At 33.1% G+C, this 13654-nt stretch overlaps 1 protein-coding gene across 1 annotated transcript in view; it reads left to right on the forward strand.

Moving 5' to 3' along the window:
• Window positions 1-654: 654 nt before the first annotated feature.
• The window catches only part of LOC106457950 (vang-like protein 2), a 61698-nt gene continuing 48698 nt past the window's right edge, over window positions 655-13654 (forward strand). The window contains exon 1 of the mRNA XM_022384030.1: window positions 655-732. The gene's annotated coding sequence lies outside the window, so the exon portion shown is untranslated. The remainder of the gene's footprint in view (window positions 733-13654) is intronic.

Here is a 13654-nt window from a genome sequence, read left to right on the forward strand (position 1 = left end):
TGCTAAATTAGGGACGGCTAGCGCAGATAGCCCTCGTGTAGCTTTGCGCGAAATTCGAAAACAAACAAACAAACACGTCATGTAGACGTATTTAACCAACATGATTTATTGTGTGCCTTTCTCGACTATTTTAAATAATGTAGTAGTGGCGAGAGGAAAAATAAATACGTAATGAACCAAAATGTGTAACATAGTACGGATACTTCTAGCATTCAAGTTGGTACTTAAAGGATGTCAGATGTCAAGTAGGATTTGGTTTAGTAGGTGCACAAATTAATTCTAATTTAATGTGCATTGCTGTAAGGACATTCCCGTGACAAACTCTACAGCCGTATATTTTATGGGATTTCAGTTTTTAAAAGCTTCAACATTCTACAAAATTAAAACAAAAAGACACTTTTCTGCATCTATTTGTCTTCAAGGGACAAGTAAAATGTAACACAAACACGATAAAAAGCAGACACATCAAATGTCAAAGATATATGGGATTCTTTTGTATATCTGAATTTCAATTTATATAAATTTAATTACAAATTCCTGTAGTCTCTTTAAAATACATCTGGTCGTTACCGACCTTGATCTAACCTTTTTCAAAGTGTATCACGTGTCTTTTGGCGTTTTAAGATTTCCTGTTTCAATGGTGTTGGCTGTGTTCAAATACCGAAGTAATTATATCAAACCTGCACTCAGACAGTCTAGCAATAAAGATAAGAAAAAAGCACTCGAAGCAAAGTAAGTTTCTAAAAAAAAATTATGATTGATTAGTTGTTTTTTTTATATCGTTATTTTACGCCCAGGGTTGCATAGTAATAAAAAAATCAAAAAAGTAATCGACCCAAGTTTACTGTAAATGTATTTTTGTCACGTCACTTACATACTCTCGACTCGCATCCTGAAGGCCGCGGGCTCGAATCACCGTCCCACCAAACATGCTCGCCCTTTCAGCCGTGGGGACGTTGTAATGTAGTGGTCAATCCAACTATTCGTTGGTAAAAAGAGTAGTCCAAAAATTGGCGGTGAGTCTTTCACCCCTAAATTATGAACGGCTAGCGCAGATGGCCCTCGTGTAGCTTTGCGCGAAATTCAAAAACAAACTATTGTCGAATAAAGACAACCGTCATATAGTTTTAAATATGTCATCAGACGAAACTTCTAAATGCCAGGACATAGTATCAGCATAGACTGAAAATAAATGTTTTACTTTTATATAATTTTTTTATGTTAACCATATTGAAATATGCATGAATATATTATTTTAATTGTGTTAATGCTATTGTTATGACTCATAAGCATAAAACAAGTGTATATATGTGTGTTAGGCTTCTAGAACCTCCACACGAACTTTTTATAGAACAACTGTAACATCAACTTCTCCAAAATGAATGTTGAGTGACATCTTTACAGAACGAACAAGTTGCTTTAAAGAAAATTTCATGGATCCAAATTTATCGCTGACAAAGTAAAAATCCTTACGCACGTTAACCAAACTTTTTTTTGAAGTATACTTGCGTTGACGCATAAACCTGAAATTAGTTTAGCTTAACACTTTCGGTGTTAAAACCGATCCTACTAAAACATTAGCTTCCAAACCTCACAAGCTGTCTAAAACTTATCATGCATGTATTTCTGTTTTTCTATATGTACTAGCCTTTGTTGTAATGTTGCCCCCCCCCAGTAGCTCAGCGACAAGTTTGAAGACTTCGAACCCTTTAAATCGGGTTTCGATACCCGTGGCAAAAACAACACAGATTGCCAATTATGTACATTTGCGCTTGACAACAAACAAAAAAAACTTTATAATGTTATGTAAATGTCTTTATAATTATACCCAAGCTATGGCAACACAAGGTAAAATATATTCGTTTGCTTGTTCGCTAGCGCGAATCTGCACAGTCGGCTATCTTCAATGAGCATACGGCAGGAATCAAACCACGAATTTTAGTTTTATTAAGCCCTCAAGGTCAGCGTTGAAAGGCTGGAAGGCTAGGTAGATGCTAAATATTTCGATAGAGGTTACTGCTATGCATGTTGCTATAAAAGATGAAATATTAATTATAGCTTATAACTCGCGTGAGACGTTAAACATGCATGGCTTCCGAGAAAAAGTGTTCATTGAAACAACGCAATGACTATTTTTTTTAAGACTGAAACAACCTGGTATTAGTATGAAATGGCGTGCAAATGACTCATTAAACCTCAATCGATTGTCGTTATAGATGAGCGTTTTCATCTTTCAATTGTTTTTATTATTTTCAAACAGAGTACTTATAATGTGAATTCCAATATTCTTTATCTATTTCGTGAAGATTAGCCGTGTATGTAGTCCGTATTTTCAAATTTTTTCTTACTTTTGTTATCGTTTTTCATGTTAAATCAGACTATTGTAACAAAACCAAAACACGAAATTGAAATATGTTTTTAATGTGAAAGTTTGTATCTCATAGCTTAAAAGGACGAAAATGAAGTCCTAAGGTAAACTGAATCCAGGATTGTAGCTTTGAAAGTCTGAAATCTTACCACTGATCTACCGCAAAACTAAATACATATCCCTCAGTGGCACAGCGGCATGTTTGCGGACTTCCAATGCTAGAAACCGGGTTTCGATACCCGTGGTTGGTAGAACACAGATAGCCCATTATGTAGCTTTGTGCTTAACTTCCAACAAACAAACAAGACTAGATACTTAAAAGCAGCAAAGAATTATAAAACCACAACACGAAATATTGCACGCTAGGAGTTCATTCGTTTCAACTTTTAGATGCTATTTGTCGACCTATTATTAAAACTCTCAGCTTATAACTATAAAATACAAAAGTGTAAACTGTTCTTGGTCGAATATGTGTTTTTGCGATGTTGATGACAAAAAACACCGATGCTAATGTTAAAGTTGGAGTTAAAAGTTTATTGATATGGACACAAGTTAGCTTTTTGTTGTTATTCCCTATGTTAACAAGTGAGATTATTGAATCAATGTATAATGTTTTGAAATTCTTCAAAAAGAATATTCCAAAGAACTCCAACATACGTTACGAGAAAAAAAGATACTCCGATTTCTGCTCTTATTAAAGCAACGTTTCTTTGTGTCAGATATTCGTCCAAAGCTGTACAAGTGCTATCTGCGCTCACTTCTTTAATTTCTAACTTATAGACTAGTGAAAAGGTAATTGTATGGTCAAAAGTACTTTCTGTCAACGTTTGGGGTTATTCAAATCGATTTTATGGGATGGCATTTATCATACGAATTTTGAAAATGATTTTGAGATAGGGATATTTGTCGCTAGGATAATCTGCAAAATATTTTCGGGTTTGACAGTGGGTTTGAAAAGCATTTGATGACAGCTTCCGAATTACTTTACCAATAAACAGCTTTATTGATATATGGCTTGACTTGAAGTCAGTCTTGGAGTAAAAACATTGCCAATACTGCAGACTGTTATTATTCTGCACTAAGTTGTATATATATATACAATACCACCCCAAATAATACGCAGATACATAAACAATACAATAAAGTTTAACTGGCAAATATGTACATAACAATATCGTAAATTTCAGTTTCCGCAATTTTTTTTTATGAAATTCGTTTGTCGTTCTTGATATTTTCAAAAGTTTGCATGATACGAATCTTAATGTTTCAAGCTGAATTATGTTTTCATTATTTCAGTTGCTGCCCAAATAAAACTGTTTCTGGTGGAAATGGGTAACTTTCAAGGAAACAGGTTTTTTTTCATTACTGGTCTGTGGTTTTAAGACAGTATTATTTCTTCTCTTTGAAGATTGGGCACAACTATCGTCCAGTCGAGCAAACTGGTTCAGATTAAACTGACAAAAACAGAACCCAGTTCAACCCATTCTACTTGATTAAAGTATCATAAACCTTACCTGTTTTATAGAATTCAGACAAGACTTTTTAATAGATGTTGCCATAGCAACTGTTAACATATGTATACGAGATTTTAAAAACTCTCGTGGAGAAACGTACACTCTCTAGTGATAAGTCATAGCTTATTTTGAAAGTATATTGATTTGCTAAGCATCTTATCTTACTACAAACTGTGAAACTTAGACACAAATCTCTCACGTTATACATCTATATTTAATATGCGTAGAAATTTAAAGAATGTTATCTGTTGATAAGCTGTGGGTGTTCGAGAAATGTATTTGTTTAGTGGATTTTTCTCTTTTTCCTCTCAGATAAATATCTTTTATTGAGTTACTTACGATGTATAAAAACACTTTCCACTGTATAAGTTACTTGACTTTAAGAGTTCAGCTTTCCTGTATTTAACTAATGTTGTGAGAAGAAATCCTCATCTCGAAATCCTCATAGAAAATAATAACTACCACAAACTCAGAATCAGATTTTTCAAGAGGTGTAAAAATGTTTATTGCATATTAATTTTATTCTGAATGGGAAAATGTCATTCTTAAACAGGGTGAAATCTTTTTAGTAAAGCGTGGATTCAAATCCGTATCGTCATTTTCAAACTCTACCACGGAGCCAATGCGCACCGATATTACTAAGCACTTAACAAATCAGCTACTAGTTGGCATTATAAAATTCTTAGACTTTTTCGAATACAATGCAACTACCAATTCCTGTTGCACTATCATCTAAGCCAGCATTTCTCAAACTTGGGGTCGCAAAGCTATTGTAGAGAGGTCGCGAGATCATGAAACATAACCACATATTTCTCTACAATGATTAAATATTCCATTTTTTTAGTTATCACGCTTCAACTACATATATTGGTTATCAATATGTTTTTCTGTCGATTTTCTTTGACACAAATAAAATACATGAGCACCAACTCATCCTGGCACATGAAGCTCTAATCCAACTCAAGAGAACGGGACTATTCTTTTTATTCTGCTGTGTGTATACTGCGAGGATACGAACTTCGGATTTTAGCGTTATAAGTCGCTGTTCCACCCGGGGATCTAAAAAAGTGCATCAGAGATATTATGATCGAACTGAAGTAGATGGGTTTGATTTGTCACACACTCAAGTATACAGTTTTTAACAAAACCACGTTTGTAAACATCGATAGCAGATACGTGTTGTACGTTTCGCTGAGTTTTAAATACGCTTTTCACACCTTACTTTAGTACTTGTCTACTGCCATGATGAACCTAATTCTCTATGTAACACCTTGTATTTCTCAAGTTAACCAAACATTATTAAAAACACACTCTAACAGTGGAAAGTCGCTAATGAATAATGCTTAGTCCTAGAGGCTGAATAAGTAATTGTTCTAACAGTACCGTAATTTATGAAGCAAAAAAAAACGGTTTAGAGAAAGGGGGCATTTGTATGAAGTGCACCTCGCGTCAAAGTTAATAATTTTTATTGTATGAAGGTGAGATGTGGTGAGAAGGCTTTGGCTATCTTGTTCTTATTAAGAATATGGTGAGCTTAATGTGCAACACCAAACAATGTAGCCTGAAACTAAATCTCTCCATATTAACCTTTATGGGCGCAGTCTGTATCATATCCACTATCTGATCAAGAGGCCATGACTGGCTCCAATATATAATCTAAAAGAGTGTTTTTCTTTATTTTTATTAAGCACAAAGATATACAATGGGCTCTTTCTGCTGTGTCCATCAAGGTTATCGAAGCCCACTTTCTAGCGTCATAAATCCAGAGAATTACCGCTGAGCCACTGGGGGCTAAAAATATATTTTCGTTTGTTTGTTTTAGAGTATAGCCACATTGGGCTATCTGCTAGGCCCACCGCGGGGGAATCGAACCCCGGATTTTAGCTTTGAAACTCCGTAAACGTATCTCTAATCCATAGAGTTTTGCTGCTGGACTAATTTATTTCATTAATTTTACAGGGATAATTTATTTTGCTCAAACAAATGGGCATATCACTTTAATTGGCACATGACCACTTTAAGATTAAACAAAATCCAAGAGAGGTTTTTTAAATTTTACTATTTTTTCATTGAAATGCCCAAACATGCCCTTATGGATGAAACATGAAGTTTTTGATGGTGTTTTATTATCAAATATATATATATATATATATTCGAGTGAAACACAGATGACATATAATTTACAAATTACCAGAAATATTTACAATAAACTTTTAAAGTCATTAAGTGATATAAAGCCCTATAATGATATATATTTTTTAGACCTTCACATACTGGGTGCAAAAACAGTGGACGTTGTTATATAAAACAAAATAGAAGAGAACATATATGATTGACCAATAAGTATAGCAATTTCACTGTTAAAGTTGATTTTGTTTGTAGCTAAATACACAGCTACGCAATGGGCTATCTGCGCTCTGCCCACCACGGGTATCGAAACCCGGTTTCTAGCATTGTCTGGGGGAAGGGCGTTAAATTTGATAATAGATCCAGTTCCAGTATAGTGAAACTTAAAATATTGTAAGTATAGCTAAATATATATATATTGTTAAGGTGTTTAAGCTCCAGAGTCAAATCAGTGTAATAACTTATCTCTTATTGAATCTGAATGTAATAAAACATTACACATAATGAAAACCAGTTTATATTCCAGATTTTTATCGAAAGCAAACCTTTAAATTTCAGTTTTCGTCACATTATTTTAAAAATTGTAACAGAGTTATTATTTGGTGAAAACAGGGAACTTTCGTTACGTAAGTTTGGAAAGTGTGTTTAAACAGAGTAATATTTTTTGAATGAATGCTGCTAAATATTTATAAAAGATGCAACTAGTTACAGAAGGATCTGAAATTGGATTGTTGTTTTTTACAAATAAACAAATACTTTGTGATCATCTTTGTAAGGGAATGGTTAACTCATGGTGAAAATAATTTGATATTATTGTTTGTAACATTTGTTTTCTTTTGCAAATTTTAAATATTTAATATTCTCCTACTAGGTAATAGACACAACTAAATTCAGATTAAGATAAGAAATAAACACAACACTTACACAATTTGAATATTTATTAAACAAGTCAAACTCTAATCTAAAGATGACATTAAAAGTACTTTATATTTACATCATTTTAGAATTATTCTTATTCTTATGCACACGAACATTTTCATTCATTCTGGAGTTTATAATTTCTTATTGGACAAAAACAAAGACTCAACATTTTTATCACCACTTTTTCGTTTGAAGTAATTTTCTTATTTTTTCTCGAACACTTCTAGAAATAGAAAAAAATATTGCACTATGACCTTATTCTTTGTAATTAAAAACTATGTCAGCTGTCAACTTCTGCTTAAACTTGTTGGTATATTCCTTGTAAAAATCTTACTGTTATTGTAAACTTTTTGATTACTTAACTGACAAAGATTAAAAATATATAAACAGTTTTCTTAGTCTGCTTTTCAAACCAGGTAATCGGCATGTATATTTCCAGTATGTTTGTTTGTTTTGAAGTTAAGCACAAAGCTACACAATGGGCTATCTGTTCCCTGCCCACCACGGGTATCGAAACACGGTTTCTTGTGTTGTAAGTCCGCAGACATGCCGCTGTGCTATTGGGGGATCTTCCCAGTAAGCTTCAGAATTGAACACGAAGATGTTAAATGCCATAACATAAGTAGTTGAAAGTTTATTATCAAAATATAGTGTGGTTGCTACTTGTTTGTAGAAATCTGTTTTGTTTTGTATTTCTTGTAGAAAGATGCAAGAATATAAATTTAATAAAGTTAATTAGTTCTGAGCAGAGATAAATATCGGAGTTAAAAAAGAGATAATAGAGTTGATTAATCTTAATATCTGTATTCATTGACTGACTGTGAGAATTTATTCTGGCTACATACTTCAGTAAAATGTTAAACATGTCAAAAAGCCAAAATGATCCCAGTTATTCTGGCTACATACTTCAATAAAATGTCAAACATGTCAAAAAAAGCCTAAATGATCACTGCATTTATTTCTCTTTATTATTATTTACCTTATTTTTGCCAATATGAAACTTTAGAAAAGTTATTTTGCGTGTTTGAGAAACATTTGAAAAGTGATGCTAGAAAACAGTTTATATATTTTTGATTTTTGTCAGTCTGGTGTTATACGTCTTGTTAATTATTCAAACTTTATTCAAAAATTTATGTTAGTAATTTCTTTATCTTAATTACATCATCGGTAATTATGCAGTTCGCGATAATAAAAGTTATGTATTGGGAATGTTTGATTCTTCTAGATCTTTCTTTTAGATAATAGTGTCAAAACCTAGTTACCGCGTTAGTTTTCTCTGGCCATTGATAAGTTTCACTAACATCTCAATTATAAGTAAGAGGAAGTTCAACACCAGTTCATACATCATACCTACATGGTACAAATCACATGGTTACTGAATTGTGTGAAGCTACACGTCATAAACATCTAAATAATAATAGAAAACTTTCACTCTCTTTTTACTCCGTAAAATATCATGTTTTGTAAGCAAATAAAGATGGAGCTGCTGTCACTAACCATAGGCACTAGTTAAATACTTACAACAACGTTTTGCGTATGACACTTAAAATTATTTTTAAAAAATTAAAAAGAAAAGCCTGCCTTACGAAAGTGCTCAGACTATTGTTTTTTATTCTTTTTGTCATTTATCTACTTTTTTATTCATTGTGATTTCTTAGTATTATGAATATGAGCAACAGGATTAGGATCACGAATAAGGAAGACAAAAGTCTCACCATAGATACCGTAAGTAAAAACTAATTAACAGAAAACAAATACTTAATGTATCAGAAAGCTTATAATAACAGGAATAATACAAGGAATATACCTACAGGCTTAAGTAGACGTTGATTACTGAAATAATATCTAATTAGAAAAAGTAATGTCATAGAGAAATAATATTTCAATTCTAAAAGTGTGTGAGTCAGTGTTATGCTGAGTTGATACAGTATAAGAAAACTCCGGACTGCGTAATTCATATCACTAACATACTAGTGTCATGAGAGTTGAAACTAAATATTGTTGTTGACAAGAGGGTAGGGATAATGTACGCATACTTTGTTCACTTTTGATTTATGTTTTTACCTAGGTTTTTGTGAAAATAAGATTATGTTATGAAAATTCATTGAATTAGAGCACATTCTCGAGTAAACATGCATGTAGCTTTGTGAAAATGATCCCAGATCATATAACGCGTGCACATCGCAGACGTGACATAGCATATGATCTTTCGAAACACGTTTTGCGCTGCGACAGCTAAACTTCAGTAGTGCATGTAATTTAATGTTGAAAGAAACTTTAATCTGTTGGTTTCTTAGCGTTTATTATCATTCCCGTGTTATTTCAAGATTGTGCAAATATTTAGAAAATATTTTGCTCTTTATGAAATGAGTGAAAAAAATTGCAATTTATTCACAAAAAAAGGGATTTCTAGTTTATGATAATCTTTAGTTTTAAATTACAGAGCAATAACAATAAAGTATCAGCGTCTTTCTTGAACTGTATTCTAAGCATTTATTGACTTAACGGCCAGTCGAATCCCATTGGTTTAGACAAATACATTTGTAATTTAGAAAAGCAGCTACTCAGCTATACAAAGAAGATCCACTGTAATTCAGTAATATTATGAACTTACTCACCACATTGGTTAATGTTTGATAACAGTTTTAATTTACCATGTTTATCATGGTGTAAACGTGAATGAACAAAATGTGCAAGCACGAAATCAACACATTTTCTTTCCTTCTGTTCACATAACATCATTGGATTTTTTTTACAACCTTAGTAAGCCTTAGAAGAAAACAGAAACCAGACACCAAATTCTTTCCACCTCACTCTCCCTCCCCTCTTCCTCTTGATGTACAGAGTCATCTATGAGGCAGTAATTGAAACATTTAGTTGTAAGTAGTTCAACGATATTTTTTTTTCAATATGTTAAATGAATGCCTTCTGATATATAAATATATTTGTGGCTGTGTAAAATATTATTTCTAATCTCTTCCTCGGAGAAGTGTTTTATTTTTTGCACAATCGTTTCTTTTATAAACATAATTGTTTCAGCACGCTGATATATAAAGTTCAGTACTTTAGGTTTTCTTTTTTCTTCCTTGCAATGTTAATACTACCATTAAAAACTTCTCTAATTTCAACTGTTTATAAATATTTATTACAAAAGCAAATTTTAATTCAAAAAATTAAAATTTCACGTTTTTATTATGCTATATAGTTTAAATTCGGATAAGATTTTTTTTAAGATGTAAAGTTCCGTTTCTTTTATGTTCATGTGAAATGTAAAATTATGTTCTACGTATCTACATGGGGGGGGGTGTGAAGCTGTGCCTATTATGTAATTATATACTACTTGCCTAACAGGAAAGCTTGTTTTAAGGGGTGAACAACAACAACAACGGTCTGGTGGTGGTCGCCGACATTTGCGAGTACGAATCGTCATGATTCAACTATGACAATTCCTGTTCTCAATTAACGCAGTTTTCAGACTTCAGACTTTAGGAATTCGATAATTTGAAAAGAAAATGTTAAGTTATGGGGAATTTCGTCTAACAAGATCACATTTCTACAAAGTTAGCAGCGATTCACTTAGCCATAGTTGGATTTACAACGGATTGTCCGAAAGTTATTAAATCAAATAAACAGTACTAAGTAAAAAAGATAAGTCTGAGATTTTACAATCAACTCTGTTTTATTACTTGGTAAAAAATATTGTAGTATTGTTAGTTTTCTGAAAACACGCGTACACATTACCTCTGTCAAATACCGTTGCTTCTCTAAAAACGCATGTACACATCATCTCTGTCAAGTGAAAGCGCACGAACATATCAGCTGTCAAGCTTTAACCTTGTTTATTAGGTTATCCCTCAGGTAAAGTATAATATACCGCTTGTCAAGGTTACCATAACTTATGCAATCACTTTAAAGTGTCGATGTTAATTAACGACCACTTAACTTCCACGATACATATCAGCTGTCAAGCTTTAACCTTGTTTATTAGGTTATCCCTCAGGTAAAGTATAATATACCGCTTGTCAAGGTTACCATAACTTATGCAATCACTTTAAAGTGTCGATGTTAATTAACGACCACTTAACTTCCACGATAAAGTAAATGTTAGATTTAATCCGTATTATCGACTAATTTATTGCTCGTTTTCCGTTACTGGGTTACACACGTTTGTGAGCTTAACATCACATCTGGAACAAATACATACACGCATTATTATTCCCGATGAGATTAGTAAAGTAGGTGTTGTTGCTTATTGTTCGTATGTAATATTTGAACTCTGCCTTATCAGAGACAAACTCCCCATCTGTATTCTAACAAACACGACGTTATATTTCTGACAACTTTCAGCAACGACTTTCACTTGCTATTTTATGTTTGTGAAAAAACAAATATACTCTCCAGGGCTAACAATTTCTTTTCAAATTCTATGGTTTGTTTTGATTTACTTTATGTCTCCAAATTTATTTATGTTCCTAGAAAATGAAAAGCAATAAAACTATAGTTTGAATGGGCAAAAACCACTTAAAGAATTGCTGTGAGATACATAGCTGAAGAATCGGTCGGTATAAGTTATTAGAATGTAAGGCAGGTTGAGCCACAAATACTAAATTGCCTTCGAAACGGGCTAGGAAATCGAACCCGAAAATCAATCCATGGACTGAGAGTTACATCTCATCATCTTAGTGAATTAGATATGCGTAGTTACGAACAACGCTGCTACAAGTTACTAGAGAAGAGCCGGAAACAAAACTAATATAATATTTCTTCATACTTTTAAACTTGTTTTATCTTTAAAGTGCATGCTGTGTTTGCTTAAAAAAAAAGCCTAAGGTGATGAAAATTTGTAGGCAATGCCAAATTCCAACATTTTATATCGCATAATACACAATCGAATTATTTTGTTATCAACACACCAACATCGATATCAGACAATTATTTTACAATATTTATGTGCTTTTCTCCCGTATATAAATTTACGAATGTGCATGCCACGTTTATCAGAGGTAATTATTTTATACAATGAAGTATAGATTTGAAGCTGTTTTGTTTGTTTGTTTGTAATTAAGCACAAAGATACACAATGGGCTATCTGTGCTTTGCCCACCATGGGTATCGAAACTCGGTTTCTAGCGTTGTAAGTCTGCAGACATACCGCTGTGACACTAGAGGGCAGCTGTTTTGTAACAATAATTCGATTATTCTACAATGATTTGAAATCTTTAACGTTATATTATGTACTTCGCTTTGGCCAAAGTAAATAGACGTCGTGTTATACAGGTTTCTCCAGACTTTAGAGTACTTTTTAATGTCATAAAAAATTAATTATATAGAATTTGTGATAATAAAAAATCTTATAGGCCACAGTGTCTAGAAAAATCTAAGTATTTTAGCTTGCAAAGTTTGAATATAATTAAATACAAAATGCAAGTAGTCCCATCTTGAACAACTAACTGTATTTCAAGGTTTGAAGAACTTTACAATACTTTCCAGTCTAGTGGGATCGAAATCCATCACTGAACATGCTCGCCTTTCCAGCCATGGAGGCGTTATAATGTCACGGTAAACTCCAGTAATTGTTGGTAAAGAGTAGCCCAAAAGTTGACAGTGGGTGGTGTTAACTAGCTGACTTCCTTCCAGCCTATCACTTTAAAATCCTGAGACAGCTCATACAGAAAGTCATTTAGTAGCTTTGCGCGAAAATCTAGAAAAAATATTATTATTACTTTTCAAGTCAGATTCGTTTTGAATTAAAGACCAACAAAGTATATGAATGATTTTAAGGCTTTGCTGATTTCTATGCCAGGTTTATTGACTGAGTTTATTGTCTATTAGTTGGCGGTAGAAGGTTTCTTGTGTACTTGGTTTTTATAACAGCTATAATTAATATTCCATTATTCTCACGTTTCTCCATTTTATTGTATTAGCTTATACTCTGGCATGATGATTTATTGCAGATAGATTGGTAATAAGGAATATTGCACATGATATTTTGCAGTTAGAATAGTAATAAAGAATATTGCACATGATATTTTGCAGTTAGAATAGTAATAAAGAATATTGCACATGATATTTTGCAGTTAGAATAGTAATAAAGAATATTGCATAGCTATTGCGCTACTGAATTCTGAAAGTTGTTGGTCATTTTTGCTTCTCTGATAAATTGAAGTCTATACTCACACGAGATGGTGTAAATTGTTTGTTTGTTTTGTTATGAATTTCGCGCAAAGCTATCTGCGCTAGCCGTCCGTAACTTAGCAGTGTAAGACTAGAGGGAAGGCAGCTAGTCATCACCACCCACCGCCAACTCTTGGGCTACTCTTTTACCAACGAATAATGGGATTGACCGTCACATTATAACGCCCTCACGGCTGAAAGGGCGATCATGTTTGGTGACACGAGGAATCGAACTCACGACTCGCAAATTGCGAGTCGAGCGCCCTAAACACTTGGCCATGCCGGGCCGGATGGTGTAAATCGTGGTTTCGCTCTCCGTTATACTGTGGCTTCTGAAGAGTGCTCTGCTTTTATGCTTTAAAAATTAGTAACTAATTAGTAATTAGACTTAGGTGATCGTATAAATTCCTAAACATTAAAATGTTTGAAGTTAATCTTTACTTTCGAGCTTTTTTATTTTCTTGGACAATAGCATTATTAAACAGTGGTGGCGTTTTTTACTTCTTTTTTTTTTTTTTTTTACTCTTCTGAGGGCGATAATCGCTCTAAG

The sequence above is a fragment of the Limulus polyphemus genome, unplaced genomic scaffold, assembly GCF_000517525.1.
Source record: "Limulus polyphemus unplaced genomic scaffold, Limulus_polyphemus-2.1.2 Scaffold395, whole genome shotgun sequence".
NCBI lineage: Eukaryota > Metazoa > Arthropoda > Merostomata > Xiphosura > Limulidae > Limulus > Limulus polyphemus.